We start from the raw sequence: 6220 nt of genomic DNA, 5'->3' as shown, positions 1-6220 counted from the left end.
TAAAACGTCATTAAGATGGCGGCTGTTTAGTGTGGTTAGTGTCCATCGAACTATGCTCAGTTTTGTGGGCGTGTTAGTACGCCAATTTACTGTGCATGGCGCACTAAATTTCGCATACTAAGAATTGAGACACACTAACGCACTAAAAATACTAACTTTGAGTACGCTAGTATGCGATTTGAGACACAGCACAAGAGTTTCGAGGATGTCAACCGGAAGTGTTTTGAGACTATTTCCGGTTCACGCGATTCTATTTTCTCTTCTTCTAAACACCCCTAATGAGAAAAATAACACATTGAGACATTGGGACTTTAAAAAACTTATTTTGTAATTTTAAACTAACTGATTTTTTAGATCTTTATTCATCCCTCTTCAGTGGTATTTTGAACCATGAACATGAAATAATTAGCTTCACTAGTATTCAAAGTAGCATTTGATGATGTACAAAATAGTTTTTATCAACGCTTGTAGTTCATGTTCATTTTTTTTATACACATTATTACCATATAGTGACCATTTAGTATAACTACATATATTATTCTAAATAAATTAGTTGGAATATTCAGTATTTTTAAATCTACAACAATTTGGAGTACAATTACTCTATGCTGACTTATAAAAGTGACTGTGTTCTTGTACACACTGAATGTTTGTTTTTATTAACACACCATAATAAATAAAACCACTTCTGTAAAAAAAAAAACTGTCTAATGTTTTGCAACATTGGATCCTTAATTTTAATGAAGAAGAGGAGGGGGGAGATGCTTTGATGCCCAGTGTCAATGTTTAACAGAAGAGTGGCTAATATGCATTTAATTAGTGAAGTCATCATTGGTTTTATAAGTATCCCGGCTTCGGTGACGTCGCAAACTTGATGACGTCACTAATTAAATGCATATTAGCCACTCTTCTGTTAAGCATCGACACTGGGCATCAAAGCCTCTCACCCCTCATCTTCAATGTTTTAGATTGGATCCTCCAATTTTTATTGGACTTTAAAAAATTTTTTTTTAGTTGTTTTATTTATTATTATGGAGTGCTAATATAAATACATGTGATTGTGCTCTTGTACACCCTGAATGTTTGTTTTTATGTGTGCATACAGTAATTGTACTCCAAATTGTTGTAGATTTAAAAATGCAGAATTTTCCAACTAATTTATTTATAATTATTGTTGTAGTTTTACTAAATGGCCAATAGATGGTAGTAATGTGTATAGAAAAATGAACTTTACGAATTAACTACGAGCCTTGATAAAACTATTTTGTACATCATCAAATGCTACTTTGAATACTAATGAAGCTAATTATTGGATCAGTTATTTCTAAACAAATTCTTTTTTTGTATATCACAGTTAGTCAAAGTTTATATTTAGATTCAATTATTCTCTGCTCAAACATTTATCTATGATCAATTATTTACAGTGATGTGAATTGTATAGTAATGAAGTAAACAAAGGTTGGATCTTCGTCGCGTGTTTACTTTATTACAGCATGTAAATATCTTTGAAATCATTGTTCGACTACTTTGACTCTCCACGTCAAAAAGTTGAAAAATGCTTTCTAGCAAATCCCAGGCATGCACAGCCGCGATACTTAAGGCTGAACGATATTTGTCTCTGTGAGAAAACCGTAGTGATATCAAGTTTGCGACGACCGCACATGCGACGACTGTCTGTTGCCCTGATCCTATACGGACGGTCTAAGCTTGGTTTCATAATTTTTGCTTTAGAAAATGCGCTATTTCGAAAGTGAAATGGGAGCAAACTAGCCGGTGGTTGCGACTGTCATAAAAAAGGTTTGGCAATAATGGAAAATGTGTAAAGTTGTTCTTGCTATGATTCTCTTTGCCAGGTCAATCGGTGCATGCTATGGTACTGCTGACCATATTTCTCAAGCGAAATAGAAATGGTGACTGAAAAATTAAGGGATTCTGATGTTCACTAATCGAGGGACTATTTTGATACTGAGGCTGGAGAAAGATGGCGAACGAGTAGTACTAGGCGTACAAAAAATGAGATGCGGTCAGGGTTAGCCATGGCTGACCCTTCAGGCACGCATGTTGGAACCTGAGGCTGGAGAAAGTGATTGGCCGTCTCTTGACTCACTTTTTTTCTTTTCCAGGACTACAGAGCTGCTCCAGGATCTTAACCATGTCAATGGATCCACATTTCTCTCCAGCACCCTCTAGGACTATTCTGCCCTGCTCTCCTCTTTCCTCTCACTGTATCCTCCCTAACTTTTTCGCCATCCATCTTTCTACAGGTCTAATGCAGCCCTAAGAGGTCACAAGACAGTGTCTTCTTAAGACGGTCCCAAGCCCGGATAAATGCAGAGGGTTGTGACGGGAAAGGCATCCAACGTAAAACCTGTACCAAAACCTACTATGCCAATCGAAATCTGATAAGACGTTTTGTTACCGTTATGTGTCTATTGTACATTGTATTCCATATACATAGTTATTTATTTTATATGTTCTTATGTTCATCTAATAAAACATTAGAACTCGCATTTTATCACGTTGTGTGATGTTTATAGTGTGCCTTTATTTCTAGTGGGAATTTATTGTTTCTCTTGCATTAATTTTGATCTATACCGGTTATTCCCACAGGTTTAAAAAGAGGAAATAATAACTTCTGCTCCACAAATTTGGGGAAGAATTGATAAATGATAAAATACTGGAAGTTTATGCCAAATTTTTTTCATGAGGTTCCTGGTTTTCAAATCCGTATCATGCACATGTACAATGGCAACTTGTAAAGTTGGTTTGCTAAGATTTCAGAAAAGATTCTTCCACTCTTCATGCAAGCGTGGATGCTTTAGACTAGTTGCTGCAGGAGCGATAGTTTCGATATCAACATGGATCGCTTTAGTTTGTTTCACTTGTCTAACCAATTACTGCTTCAGAAAGACGTTAGGCCCGCCCACTTATTTGGCATCCACCCAAAACTCGTAAGATTTACTTTAAAAAAATAATAAACGTAAGTATTTGCACTCACTCAAAGTAAGTAATTTTACTGCTGAAATATTAAGTATAATTCACTCACCAGTTTCAAGTAAAATATACTTACCATTTAACCTCCGTCAGACTACTAAAGGGCAGTTTTATTTATTTTTTTCCCGTACAGGGCAATGGTGCTGAGGCTTTGTGGTAGGCCCAACCACTTCCTGAGGAAACGGCTGACTTTCCTCTCGAAGAACTCGACGCTGGTCATTGGCACATCATACACCAGCAGTGGTCAGAGGAGTCGTGCCAAGATACCGTGCTGGTAGATCCAGGCTTTAAACTTGCCTGGAAGCACCGACTTATCCACCCCTGTGAGCCAGGTTCCCAACTCCTCTGTTGTTGATCGGAGTGCGGCAGTGTCCTTTAAGGTGCAGTCGTAGATCTTGCCCAGACTCTTTACTGGCGTTCTCTCTGTCGGGATCCGGACACCTATCGTAAAGGGAAACTTGTCTGTTACCTTCCCCCTCTTCACCACCAGTGGACTTGGCTGGCTTGAAGTCCATCCGTGCCCAGCTAATAAGACACTCTAGGCCTTGCAGGATCCATCTACAGCCCGGGACTGATGTTGTAGTCACTGTCAGGTCATCCATAAATGCTCTGATGGGGGGCTGCCGCGTGACAGAGTTGGTGAGCGGACCTCTGCACTCCTCTTCTGCTGACTTCACCACCATATTCATGGCCAAGGCAAACTATATCACCGAAATAGTGCATCCGGTGATAATGCCCTTCTCAAGCCGATGAAATGTCGACGTTACTGTTCCAGAGGTGACTCAAGCTGAAGCAGCTGTAGTAGTCCAGTAGGAGGTCCCTGGTCTTGCCTGGAACGTGGTGTCTTTGTAGATCCAGCCAAAGGACTGCCAGTTTTCCGTTTCCTTCACGTGCCTCCCGGATCAGCTGAGTGACAACTCCTGTATGCTCGATGCATCCTCGAACCTTTGGGATCCCACCCTTCTGCACAGAGGTATCAATGTATTTGTTTCTCAGGAGGAACTCCTTCATACGTTTGGCAGCGATACTGAATAATATCTTGCTCTCAACACTGAGGAGTGAGATGACCCTAAACTGCTCAATACTTGAGCTCTCCTCCATTGGGACCCAGACCCCCTCTGCATGTCTCCACTGATCTGCTACTTTCCCTCTTCTCCAGATGACTAAGAGGGTTGTCCACAGTCGCTTCAAGAGTCTGGGGCATCTTTTGTATACAACATATGGCACTCCACTTGGACCTGGGGCTGAACTGGTTCTAGCAGCTTTGGCAATTTCCCCAACTTCTTTCAAAGTTGGCTCCTTAATGCCGAGATAAGTTCTGGCGGAGTTATCAAAGTCTTGCATGGTCCAAGAGGTTCCTCTCTTGCACTGTCACTGTAGGTGGCACTGAGGTATTTGGTAACCTCATCTTCAGAACATGCAAGGCAGCCGCTTTTTTTCTGCCCGAGGATCTTTTTGGTGAAGCCAAAGGGATTCACGATGAAGGCTGCATGTTTCCTGGCTCTTTCCCTACCCCTCATCCTATGCCACTCAGCTCGACAGAGGGTGGTGAGTTTCTTCCTCAGGATGCTGCGGAGCTCTGCCAGCCCGGCCTTCTCTTCGTCCCTCGCCCGCTTAAACTGCCGTCCAAGCAGTCAAAGCTCCTGCCGAAGCTGGCTAATCTTCAACTCCCTTCTGTTGGCTCCCCTCGACCTCTGGTTGGCTGTTGTTCCTTTTTGCCAAACCTTTCTGCACCGATGCTGATGATCATTGCAGCCATCGTCCGCAACTTCTGGTCTACATCTCCCTTTGCAGTCGCTTCAAGGATTTGATCCAGACCCTCATCAAACTGGAGCCACTGTCTTTCGATGTTCTGAAAGCCTGGCATGGGGTAGAGCGTGGAGGGTCTTGGCACTGTGGGTTGCCTCCTGGGTGGGCTCCTCCTGCGTCTCACCAGGTACTGGGCCTGTGCGTTGCTCCATCTGCTTCCCCATCAGACATTTCATTTTGGCCTGGTGGATCTTCAGGCCATGCTGGTTTTTGCAGACTTTGTCACATGAACAGACTTCGCTCGTTGTCGATTTTCAGTTAGCAATGTTCGTAACCGGTGTATCCGTCCTGTTAGGGTGCTCATCCTCCCCCCCTCTCTGGCCCCCCCTGGGGTATAATATAGTAGTTTGCCGTAGCTTCTTGTGGTTGCTCCCTCTCAGGAGCTGCACCTTGGGTTGCTGACCCTAACTGCCCCTGTTACTGTCTTTCCAGTTGTCGGCTGTCTCTCCAGCAGTCAGTCCACATCATCAGTGTTGTAGCCTGGGTTCATAGGGTGTTTCGGGTCTCGCAACAGACACCCTCGCCCAAGTGACCCAGCCAGGGTTGATCAGGCCCCGGCTTGTGTCTAACTAGCTTGTTTAGCCCACGGATCTCCTGGTGGCTTTCCTTATCTGCAGTCCCTTTACTCCCAACATGTTGAGTGCCCTGATGAGAGATTGGCCCAAGAACCCTCTGCGATTTGTGTTGACAAACGTCCCGTAGATGGCTCATAATTGCAGCCAAATAAAAAGAAAACATATCTCCATAAACGCAATCTCAATGAAAGGGTCTATTTCATACAAAAGCACAGAATTATAAAGAGGATCAAGCGAACTAGCACATCCAGACTTTATTTTACTCATTCATTAAACAATCTCAACATTGTTGAGTTGTAACACCTAAAACTATGCACTATAGTCACTTTTACATGACCTTTTAAGCATGTATAACTCCGAGAGAGCCTCTTGACTTCCGCGATGCTTGAACAATCCAAGCTTAGAAAAATAAAAATGAAGCATTTTTACCTATTTATGGGCGCCGTGTACCACGTCAAATTAGTTTGAGGTTGGTAAGCACAATGGGGGGTACAAACGCACTCTCGACAGAAACATTCAGTGTGTACAAGAGCACAATCACATTTATATATATTAACACACCATAATAATAAATAAAACAACTGTTTTATGTTTTGTAACATTGGATCATCCAATTCTTAATGAAGAAGACAAGAGGGAGAGTCTTTGATGCCCAGTGTTGATGCTTAACAGAACAGTGGCTAATATGCATTTAATTAGTGACGTCATCAAGTTTGCGACATAAAACCCCTGAGTTATCTATCATAATCTCAGGTTCTACGAATTGGTTTACCCCGAGGCACCACCTTGTCTCTGAGAAAACTTAATGAACTCGCCACCCAGCAGGGGGCAGTCCACCTATA

At 42.3% G+C, this 6220-nt stretch overlaps 1 pseudogene; it reads right to left on the bottom strand.

The window, feature by feature from the left end:
* Positions 1 to 3066: 3066 nt before the first annotated feature.
* On the bottom strand, positions 3067 to 4828 carry LOC148086975 (uncharacterized; annotated as a pseudogene).
* Positions 4829 to 6220: the final 1392 nt, after the last annotated feature.

The sequence above is a fragment of the Callionymus lyra genome, chromosome 2, assembly GCF_982586985.1.
Source record: "Callionymus lyra chromosome 2, fCalLyr1.hap1.1, whole genome shotgun sequence".
Lineage (NCBI taxonomy): Eukaryota > Metazoa > Chordata > Actinopteri > Syngnathiformes > Callionymidae > Callionymus > Callionymus lyra.
Note: the sequence above shows the minus strand (reverse complement) of the source record. Positions and strands in the feature narration are given on the sequence as shown.